The following is a 12690-nucleotide window of genomic DNA, read 5'->3' as shown; positions in this document are numbered from 1 at the left end:
CTAGCTTTCTAAATAGTACTATATGCATAATTTGGCGACGAGCGCTCTCTATATGTACCACCTTTTTTTTAATTTCAAGTTTTGCTCCATAGCGCAATCCATCGATAGTACTACTGTACAAAAGTATACATTTTTTAAAAGGCTAGAGCACTGTTCATCACATATATAGCCAGTTAAATTCTCAACCTAGAACGACGTGCATGCCATGTAGTAAACCGACACGGAGGAAGTATAGTAAAAATGAGGTGATTTTACCGAGCGATCGGCGGGGGAGCATGGCCTGTCATGCGGTCCCACATGTCATGATGTACCAAGGCGATGCGCGTGTCCCTCTTGAGGCAGAAGCGATACTAGTACGTGGTTTGAGATGATGGCCAACCGAAGTGTGAAATAAGGGTTGCTTCGTCCGTCTGGGAAAGTGCGGCATTGTGATTTGATGTCTCATTGCTCATTACTACTACTGGGCCGGTACGAGTGGGGTGCGTCCCCCTGCTATTCTGCACTGTTATTTGGTGTTTGACACGTCGACCCGGTTGCTATATGTCCCACATGTCGGCGACAGGAAGTACAAAATTCATGAAAGGGAGCATCGATGGAGGAGTATACTACTACAAAATTCATGAAAGGGAGCGACTTAGTTTTGGAAAAATCTGTTTTTATGGAGTACGTACCCACTAGGGTTTATAGGGCTCATCTAAAAAACATTCATTTTTCCGTTTGATAAGTCTCAATTCTACTCCCTCCGTCCCAAAATATAAGAACGTTTTTAACACTAACATAGTATCAAAAACATTCTTATATTCTGGGACAGAGGGAGTACTATACTAGTAGTAGTACCATTACATGTTGGATTTCGAGGTGCGTTAGATCACCCGACGCAAGCAGTGTCAAGAGGAAACTAACCAATGCATGTACAAGTTCATGGAAATTTAATCGTCATTCATGCATTCGTTCTAATTAATGCCTCGGTAAACACAACTTCTTGAGAAAAATGAGCGTACTAATTACTTGTGCAAACTACGAAATTAATTCGACCACTCACCGTCTACCTTGGTTGGAGAGATTTTGAAATTGAGCCATAAACTGGAAAGGAGGGAGTAGTAACTTTTGTCTCGATTACTATTTGTGGCCTTGTATAGATGCAAAATGTATTTTTTATAGTGGCCTTGTATAAGTAAATGGAGGGAGTACTAACCAAAGTATGTAGTAGGGACGAGGAGTAAACGGAGGGAGTAGTAAAATTTTCTCCTCGGGCTGCGAGCCACCGCACGCGTGGGCGAGGGAGCGGGCGTAAGGCGTGGTAAGCAAGCTTCACCTCATCCTGCGAGCCACAGCGCCTGTGGGCGGGGGAGACGGCGTACTAAGCAAGGTTCTCCTTGTTCTGCGAGTTGACGGGACACATCAAAAGTACTCCAGTGTATAGAGCCTTGCCTCTAAGGTAGGCCCCACATGGTTTGCCTCTTTTTTTAATTTAACATAACGCGTCAAGTCGCAATTTGTTTGTTCACCCGTGGTAGACGATCCTCCCTCCACCAAGTGGACAACTAGTACACGTGCCAAATTACCACGTGGGCTGCCTTTTTCATACAGAAATGAGCTCCACCGTGTACCCGCGCGGGTGTGGTTGGGAAAGAGACGGGAGTACGTGCGCCGTGCGTGCACCTCTTCTCTTCGTGCACATCCCCCACCTACGTGGGTGTGTGTGAGAGAGATACAAACCTAGACATAACGCGCCGTCCATCCCCATGCCTCCGCCCAGTCCGACCACCAGTCACCACCACGCCCCACTCCTCCTCGCCTTATCTCTCATCTTTCTCCCTCCATTTTTATATACAAGGGGCCACTATCAAAATTACAATTTGCAGATATACAAGGCCACTAAAACTAATCGGTGCAATATTAATGGTGTTTGCCTCGTGGTACTAGCAAAGGAGGACATTAATTATCCCTTGCATGCATGCGGGAGTTTGTAAAAAAATGCATCTTGATGTTCCGTGCAATGCACGGGCATCTTGCTAGTCCATGAAAACAACACATGGCAAAATTCCATGGCGAACAAGGGATTTGAATCTGTTGGGAGGGGCTGTTTGGATCTTGCCCGGGGTAGCCAAAATATTGGCGACTACTTCGCCATGGCCGGCACCGGCTCGAGTTCATCCTAACATTGCCCTCTTCTATGGAGCCCATGCGGGGTCGACGAAGGTCTTCGCAACAAAAGGATCCGGCAAGACACCTGCTGTGTAGGCCGGCGTCGCCTCCGCGGTGGCCTTCATGGGACCCAAGCGGCGGCGGCCTCCCGTGTTCTACTTCTCCTCGATGATGGCGGCGGACGTGGAGGCGCTGGCCACTGACTCGCCGCTCTCCGCGCACCCCATAGCATGAACCAAGGAGATTATATCTGGAACCATGCATGAACTGAGGTAAGTTGCATATTTTTTAATATATACTCATGTACAATGTATATTCAAATGTACCCCCTCCATTCCAAAATAATCGTAGCTTTAGGATTTTCAAGAGTAAAGATTTGTGAAGTTTGACAAATCCTGAAAGTTCAATTCAAGAGAACCGAAAACATTAATGCTTCTGCTCCCAAATATTGAACGAAGCACCAAATAGGCCTCTGGTCACCCGAAACCGCGTGAGACTAATGTTTTGGTGGTAGGAAATTACTGTCCTGACTCTGGCCCGTGTAGCTTATCAGCCCGATGTCCAAAGGTCTAAACCGGGGTAGGTTTGTAACTTCACCAAGACGCCAGAGAAGCATTCATACACCGTGGGCGCCTACCCATGCGCTCGGCCGAAATCTATCCCGCCCACATTTGGGACACCTGACATGACTGTCCTACCCCCAACCCGCAATATGTCCGAAATTTTAGATGGGGGTAAAGTTTGTAACTTTCCCCAAATTTCAAACAAGCGCGTCTCAAACCGAAACATTGTTCCTCCTTAGTTCCCCGCCTCCCTCCGTTTCCCCATTCATACTCCGTCGGCGCGAAAACGCCCTCTCCACCAGCCGCGAAACCCCAGCATCCTCCGTCCTCCACCCCATAGCGGCCAATCCACCGCCGCCCTCCTCCATCACGCCGGAGCCGGTACCCCTACGTCGTCATCCAACGCATCCGCAACCGCAACGCCTTCAAGGACTTAGCAGCTGAAGCCGAGGCAGAGCTGCCTCCACGACGCTGACGCCGACGTGCGCTGTACTAGAACCACTCCGACCACGCCGTCCCGCGCCTCACTGCTGTGGCTCCACTGTCGCAACCGTCCACCGCACCGGAGCTGTTCCCGCTACGCCGTCGTTTGCCGCCTCGGATCTGCTTCCCCGCCGCCGACAGACGGCCACCGCACCACACTCAACAACTTGGCCATGGGTTCGTCCAAGGCTGCACCATCCTCCACAACTTCTGGTTTCCGGCGAACAACAAGAAGATCATCGAAAAAACAGAAGGAGGACATAGCACTGCCAGCAGAAAGAGGTACTCCTCTTCCCATATTCGTGCAAATCTTATGTCTCCGCTCACACCGTATTCATCCCACGAAAGAAACTAGTTGAGCGCTTCTTACTGCATCTTCTTCGTGATACTAAATGCACAAGGTTTCCTCCGTTTTACTATTTCACCTTTTCTAGAGGCCAGTAGCCCGCCTGGATTTCAATTCAGGGTCAGTCGAACCGCAATTAAAAGAAGCAACACCCGCTTAGGCGCGCGAAGCACCTAGTCCGCTTGCTCCCCGGGGAAGCGGGGTGTGGGGTGCAGGAGCTGCTTGCGCTCGATCTGGAGGTCGGCGGGGCTTGAATGGATGGCCGGGGGGCGGTGCCAAGCACGGCGGTGCGGTGAGGTCGAGGGGAGGGCGCAGGCAGGGGGGAATACTAGGCCGGTGGTCGCTGGCGTTTCGAGGAAGATCGTCAACACTGACTGGCTGGAGGTAGATGACGGCGATCTGCCCGTTCTTTGTACATCGGACGGTGCAGAAAAAATGGACTGGCCTATTTGCTTTCAGTCGACTATTATTTTCATAGAATCCTATAGTAATTTACTATGCCATGCATGTTGTAGAGCTATCATATGTCTCCCGTCATTTATTTCTCACCGACCTGCTATCTGCTACCTTTACACTGTACTAATTGTGCACACACTTCACCCATACTCACACTATTGTTTTTTTATGCATGGGTATTTCAGACTCTTACGTGGTGTTGATGAATGCAGAAAAGAAAAGACATAAGTCGCTCCAGTGTAATTCGAAGATAAGCACTAAGCGTTCCAGCGCTCTAACGGGTGCAGTGTCAGCAGTTGGAGACAGTAATCGTAGCTCTGCAGTTGATGATCTCAATTGCCACACACAACCATCCCAGGTGCTTGCTTTAACTTCGCGCTGTCAAATGTGGTTGCATGTTGCATATGGTGTCTAGCTTGTATTGCTTCCAATTTGGTTAAATTGCATCTGCTTTCTTTACACATTATACCTTTGATAATGACATGCCTTCCTTTTTTGATACATACTACATATGTCTATTAACCATGTTCGTACGTCAAACTTTTGTATCCCTCGTCAATCACTTATGATGAGACAATCACCCGGGTGGGTTACTATGAGACCCCATACTCGTTTAAAGAGTGCAGTGTCATCCTCCCCACATGATTCTCAAGAAACAGCAAGGCTAAATGAAGATAGTCAATGTAGCTCTCTAGTTGATCACCGCAATTCCCCCACACCACCATCGCAGGTGCTTGCTCTTACTTGGCAGTGTGATATGTGGTTGCATGTTGCATATGGTGTCTAGCTTGTAATGCTTCTAATTAGGGTAAATTGCATCTGCTTAGTTTACACACTATATCTGTGAATATGACATGCCTTCCTATTTTTGGTACACACTACATCCAGGGCCGGTCCTGAGGGGGGCAGGAGGGGCGACCGCCCCGGGCCCCCACGATCGAGGGCCCCCTCCGAGGTACGTACGTATAGCCTGTAGCGTACGCACGCAGTGCAGCCAAGCGCATGTTTTTTTCTGTGTGGAGAAAATGCAGCCGAGCGCACGTAGTGCTTTCATTCTTCTCTGACCGCTGAATGCCCAAGGTAGTTGGGCCTATACTGGATCGCTCCACCTAGCCCAAGAAGTAATAGCTACGTCGATTTATCTAGAGTGTCTAATCCCCTTAAATAAAGCTGGACCTTCGGTCAGGATCGGGGGCTAGGAGCCAGGGCACATTCCAGTAGCACGCGCTGCCCTTTTTGCCTAGCTATGAGATCGCCACTGTTAACCTAACGCTTGCTCGAGAAGGAGAGCCAAAGATACATGGCTGCGCGTCGGAGCCGACGGCGCACGTCATGTAGTTTGTGGATCTGAGCGTTGTCTGCCAGGTCAATGTCTTCCGCTGTACGTATCACTGACCGATATGCTTCTACAATTTGGGAACAAGGATTTTAGGGTGTAGATCTCATATAGATTAAGAATAGGATGATGTTCTGGATGCAAATCGTGACGAGTAGTTTTGGGTTGAATTATAGGATGGCACAATAAATTTGCACAACTAGTAGGAGTAACTTTTCATGGTTGCAGATTTGATTTCTAATCTATGAAGAATATTTTGCATATCATTTTTATTTATTTGCTCCTCTAATCTTAATTTCTTGGACACTGCTCTTTATAGAATAATAATCTTACCATTAAGCAGTCCAAGAACAACTATGCTTTTTTATCAAATTTCTTTTATCACTATTCATGGAGTCATTGTCTTCGAACCTTCTGTATCTGAAACCATATAACTATGCTCCATCGTTCTAGTAACCTTGATAATTAACATGCCTTTGTATTTCCAAAGATGTCTTTTGATAACGACATTCATATATTTTCTATATATAGGGATACTTGTAAGATCACAATAACACAAATATCAAGTGTTCACCAAAAACATTTTTTATATATACATGTATAGATTTATTATTAAGGGCCCCAAAATTTAGTTTCGCCCCGGGCCCCTAAAACCTCAGGACCGTCCCTGACTACATCTATGTGTTAACCTGGTTCTTACATGAAACTACCTCTCTTCTGTATCCTGCATCAATCACTTACGATGAGTCACCTTTATTCATTGCATATTGCATATTATTTCTAGCCTGTTGCCATGTATTGCTTCTAATTTGGTCAAATACATTTGTTAGGGCACCCTTTTAATTTGGCAGAGTGATATTGGTTTCATCTTTCATATGGTTTCTAGCTTGCATCGATTCTAACAAGTTCAAGCACCTTGTGCTTAGTTTACACTTTATACATCATACATGTCAATATGTCACGCCGTCCTGTTTTTCATACATATTCCATCCTCCTATCATGCGGCTGCCTTACATGAAAGTAGTGTTCGTCAGTATCATGCATCAATGAGTTCTGAAGAGCAAATTTTATTCCTTTTTCTTGTGGGTTTGACTTGACAAGGCAAAATCAAGAAAGAGGAAGGAAACGGGTAAGGAAGGCGATGATGGTGGTCCTCTGCAGCAATGTAAACGGAGCATCTGTACCGATTCTCCTTGTACTGATAGTGCATTACAAGGTCCAAGTCTCCGCTCCCCTACTCCACCATCCAAGGTGCTTGCTCTAACTTGGCAGTGTGATATCTGGTTGCATGTTGCATATGGTGTCTAGCTCGTATTGCTCCTAATTAGTGTAAACTAAATCTGCTTAGCTTACACATGATACATGTGAATATGACACACTTTCCTGTTTTTGGTACATACTATATCTGTCTATCACACCATGTTCTTACATGAAACTACTCTTCTTGTGTATCCTGCATCAGTCACTTATGATGGGACACCTTTAAGTTGGCAGTGTGATATTGGTTTGCGTCTTGAATATGATATCTAGCATGTATTGCTTCTAGTTTGATGAACGCCACCTATGACGAGACAGTTTTAACTTGGCAGAGTGATATTGATTGCACCTTCCATATGGTGTATTGCAGTGTTTCTAATCCCTTTTTCTTATCGGTTTGACTTCACAATGCAAAATCATTACAACTGAAGGAAATTAGTCCGGCAGTGGATGATGGTGGTCCTTCGAAGCAACTCAAACAGGGGGTCTCTGCAGATTCTACTCCGCCATCCTCCCAACAAGATTCGCAAGACAACACAAGGCTGGACAGTCAACGTAGCTGTGTAGATGATGACTCCCCTACTCCACCATCACAGGTGCTTGCTCTAACTTGTCACTATTATATGTGGTTGCATGTTGCGTATGATGTCTAGCTTGTATTGCTTCTAACTTGAATTGCGTCTGCTTACTTTACACATAATGCCTGTGAATATGACACGTGTTCCTGTTTCTAGAACATACATGTACATGATGAGCACATCTCCCCTACTCCACCATCACCAGTGCTTGCTCTTACTTGGAACTGTTATACGTGGTTGCGTTTTCCGTATGATGTCTAGTTTGTATTGCTTCTGATTATGTTGAATTGCATCTGCGTAGCTTACAACTTATACCTGCAACGATTACTTACCCATAAGACATGCTATCGTACGTGTGAATATGAAATGCTGTCTTTTTTTTGTATATATTCCATCCTCCTATCCAGCGCTTGCCTTACATCAAAGTAGTGTTCGTCTGTATCATGCATCAACCAGTTATGTTGAGCTAATTTTATTCATCTTCTTGTGGTTTTGACTTCATAAGGCAATATCAGAAAATAGGAAGGAAAAGAGTAAGTTAGGGGATGTTGGTGGTCCTCCGCACCGACGCAAACAGAGACTCTCTAGATTTGCCACTACTACTGCTAATGAAGTTGAAGTCCCAAGTCTACATGATGAGTTCATCTCCCGTACTCCACCATCGCAGGTGCTTTCTCTAAGTTGACTGTGTGATAATTGGTTTCATGTTGCATATGTTGTCTAGCCTGTATTTCTTCTATTTTGATTAAATTGCACCCGCTGAGTTTATACGTTATACATATGCATATGACATGGCTTTCTATGTCTAGAATACACTGCATCTATCTATAATACCATGTTCTTACATCAAAGTACTGCTGTTGTGTATCCTGCATCAGTCACTCATGATTGGACGCTTTTAACATGGCAGTTTGATAGTGGTTGCATCTTGCATTGATTCCTACATTGTACTGCTTCTAATTTTTCGAATTGCCACTTATGACAAGACACTTTTAACTTGGCAGAGTAATATTGGTTGCATCTTTCATATGGTGTCTAGCTTGCATTACTTCTATTTTCTTGAAAATCCTTCTGCTTAGTTTGCACATTGTAGCTGTGAATATGTCACGCCGTCCTATTTTTCTTACATATTCCATCCTCATACGGTTGTCTTACATCAAAGTATTACTTGTCTGTATCATGCATCAATGAGTTCTAAAGAGTGATTTTATTCTTTTGTGTTGTGGGTACAGCTTGACATGGCAAAGTCAAAAAAGAGCAAGGAAAATAATATAGTAGGGAGTGCTGTTACTCGTCCGGTGAAACGGAAAAGGTTCTGCCGTCGAGATTCTGCTGGTACTTATAGTGCAGTAGAAGGTCCAAGTCCACCGGCTAAATCTACAAACACAGTATCACCTGCTCCACCAGCTGCAGCATCTGCTTCAATGGTACCAACATCTCAACCAGTTACTCATTCGTTTGCTCTGGAACTGGCCAGTTCCCAAGCTACCTTCACACCTAACACTATTTCCGAAGCACTGCTGACACAACAGGACTTGGCAAGATCAGATGAACCTCATGAGCATCAACACCAAGACGGTACCTGACCGAGTCAAGTTGCAGTTGCATGCTCCTTTATATGTACTCTCACAGTTTGATGTACACTAACACTTTCCATATTCGTTGTTGAACTAGCATCATGGCGCAAGCGGAAACAGACATCAGGGATAATGCTTGACAGATTAACAAAATCTAAAGGAGGAAGAATGGAGATCCATTTTGAGGCAGGTTTAAAAAGGCCACGTGATGCTACAGAGTCGGCCAAGTTAGTATCAGAGGCGGCCATTGCCATTAGGTGTCATGCACGTATCCTCCCAACGTGGATCCAATACAGGAATGAGAAAGACAATACCCAGTTTAACACCTTCCTTGACCATTTATCCGTAAGTAATGTTATTCATCGCAATTAGTAATATTGTCTTGCTCTGTCCCATACTTTCTAGCTTCCTCCTAATAAGACTCACATTCTTTTTTCAACAGATGAGGTTCAAGTTGGATCCGAAAGATGATGCAACTAGACAAGCATGCACTCATGTTTTTCAGTCTGCTCTGCGACAGTATCGGTACCACCTTAGAAAATCTCACTTTGAAGGCAAGGCTAACAATGAAATCGCCCAAACATCTCCAGTGGAATATATTACAGATGAAGACCGGACATCCCTCATTAAACACTAGTATGATCCAAAGTATCAGGTAGGCTATATGTATTTGATCAGACCACATATTCAACTTGTATTTATGTATGTGCCTTACAAGTGTATCTTCTTCTAGGCTAATTGTTTGAAGAACAAAACCAACCGTTCTAAAGTGAAATTCCAACAGACCACAGGATCTCGTAGCTATATTGCACACTGCGAGGCTCTTGTAAATAGCTGCTACTTCCTTCTTTCTTTTGTGCCATATTATCGTATCTATACTGACTTTTTCCAAATACAGAGGAAATCCCGTGCGGACCAAAAAGAACCTGAACCGAATGCAGTGCAAATCTTCAAGGATTGCCACACCAGCAAGATGAAGGGCATGAGCACACCAGTTCAAGCCGCTATTGTAAGTCCTTACTCCTGCTGCCTTGAACTGATTGGTACTGTGATGTGTTCATTTAACTACTTGGTTTGCAGCCAATGTCAGTTACTCTGTTCACTTTTATTCACAGTTGTCTTAACGTATCATTTCACCTTACATGGTTTAAAAGAGATGAAGGATATTCTTTTGGTCTTGATCTGTAATCTAGTTGTTATGTTCACGTGCGCACACAATGATAAAATAGCCTGTTTGTTTTATATATGTCTGCCCATGATATGAATGATGTCATACTATGTTCATCCTACTTTAAACCATGTCTCTTTATCGTTAAATGTCAACGAATGTGAGGAAATAGACAATACAGTAGGCATGCTACATGGACATATGTTCTGAAAGTGATTTTATTATGTAGTTGGCACTACAATACATGCTAATGTATTACAGTAGTTCACCAAAATAAGTTATGTATAAACGTTTAACCTACTTTGTTTGTTTTTGTCTTATTAGTAACTTATCTGGTACACTAATCTACAAGTTCAAACTTTCATGAAGCTATGGAACAAATGATTGAACAGCCACAGCCACCTGAAGGTGACGAGGCTACTACAGGCACAATGTAACCTCTTGCTGCAGTGCGTCAGTATCTCTCCACTAACAGTGCAAAAAGCACCTTCCTGCGTAATTCTGGGTTGGTTGTCAAGGTAACCTCGTCCAAATCGCCTATTGAACAAAATCTTCCTGCTAGACAGAGTGATATATTTGTGCTACAGACACAAGTCCAATCCCTAATGGACGTTGTTTCGGAAACAAGAATAGTGGTTGAGAAATGTCGTCAAGATATGAATGGTTTTGAAACCAGACTATCAGACATCCGCTTCGTTGTTCAAGAGAAATGGCGGAAAAAGGTGGAGATCGTGCTGCTCCATCAGATTCTACAGCCTGAAACATTAGCACTCAGGTCAAATGATGGTGCTTTTATCTGGAAGGACTGTAAACTTTATGCCAACAGGCCTTTTGTTGTATGGTTGGAATTTATTTTGTTGTGATACAACATTTATGGTGCTGTCTCAGGCTGTAGTATTTACGATGCTATTTTTGTATAGTGTAGGTTTATCTTAGTAATGTAATCGGCCGAAAGCTTCGTAGGAGCCCAACAAGCCAACATTCGTCGGGCCCATTCCAATTGGGCTAAAAACGATTACGGGACGAAATTGGCATGTAGCCCACTAAAAATATCTGGACCTAAATCAGCATAAGCTTTCATATTTTTCTGGTAGGCATGTGCCCATAGTGGGCCTTCAACAGGCCCAAACATAATCTGGGCCCTCAAGTAAAAATAGGCCGTTTACAGGTGTAAATATCTCGAGCCCATAAAATACATGGGCCTTTAATAGACCGAAAGTGAGATTGGGCCCTGATTGTGCCAAATAACCCACTGGACTTTAACAGGCCGAAATTCGGACGGACCGTAAATGTGCCGACCTAATACACGGGCCTTTAACAGGCCAGAACTTTGGTCGGGCTAGATTATTGTCATTTCTATATGGGCCGTTAATGGGCCAGATATGACGTTGGGCCACATATGGCCCATGGTTTACGTCCGGCTTTAACAGGCCAAAAATGACAACAGGCCGAAAGTGGCCCAAAGCTATAGTGGGCCTCTAACAGGCCGAATGTCAGACATGGCCGAATATGACCCAAATCCTTCACGGTCGTTTATGGGCCGAAAGTTTTGATGGCCTGTAAATGGGCTCAAATGAAGCCAGACCTTTAACATGCCGGAAATACACCGGGCCGTAATTCGGCCCAATTACTTAGCGGACTGTTAAGGGGCCAGAAGTGACCATGGGTTGCGTTGATGACAAGTTTTAGGACAGGCCGTTGATGGACCGATTTGACAGAGAATGTTGGGCCTTTAGCTGGGCCGGCCCAATATGGTCGGTAGAATCTTGTGGGCCTTTAGCTGGCCTGGCCCATTATGGTCCGCAAAATCTTGTGGGCCTTTAGCTGGGCCGGCCCATTATGGTCTGCAAAATCGTGTGGGCCTTTAGCTAGGCCGGCCCATTATGGTCCGCTAAATTTTGTGGGCCTTTAGCTGGGTCGGCCCATTATGGTCCGCTAAATCTTATGGGCCTTCGGTTGGGCTGGCCCATTTAATCTTTGTGGGCCACTTTTGGGCCGGTCCACGTGTCAACATATCATAGGCCCATCTCGCCCGTTGGATCCGTCAGCCAATGAGAATTTTACACGTGGAAAATCGGCATTGGTCGTCGCTGTTAACGGGTTATCGGATCCAAAATCCGACCCGATAGCTTAACGATGTTCCGTTATGGTGGATGCCACGTGTTGGTCACCCTTGACGAAAGCACTTCTATGACGCGCGATTTATCGTCATGGAAGTGGACACTTCCGTGATGATAATTTTGGCAATGTCATAGAACGCTTCTACGACCGCACAAGTATGACTATCTTGATTCTGTCATAAATTTGTCATGGATGTACATGCATGACAGAAAACGCGACCTACTGTGACAAACACGTATCATCACGGAAGTGTATTTTTTTGTAGTGAGGTCCGCGAAAATAATCAAGGACATATACGGCCCCGGTCTTTCAGCTAAGGATCCAGATAAAGAATAATGAAGGAGCAAGACCAACAATATAGTTATGCCAATTATTGTGCGAACAATGTGGTATGTATGCCCAAGATAGTCTAATATTTCATATCAAATACCAAGTGAAGATACGCCTGAGAGGTCTACTTCATTGCGGTAAGGGCCTCATAGCAAGGCAACCAGCTCAGCCAACAGCGTGTGATCAGAACTGTCAGCATTGAATACTCAAGTCTGTCAAGTCCGAAACCAAGACAACTCAACATATTGACCTCAGCAACCGTGCTGAAGCATAGCACGAACTATTATCCCCATGGATATACTGGCAAAATGAAGAATTAGTGTAAGA

Source organism: Triticum aestivum, chromosome 4A (assembly GCF_018294505.1).
Source record: "Triticum aestivum cultivar Chinese Spring chromosome 4A, IWGSC CS RefSeq v2.1, whole genome shotgun sequence".
In the NCBI taxonomy this organism is placed as follows: Eukaryota; Viridiplantae; Streptophyta; class Magnoliopsida; order Poales; family Poaceae; genus Triticum; species Triticum aestivum.
The sequence above is the reverse complement of the archived record's forward strand: the minus strand, read 5'-3'. Positions refer to the sequence as shown.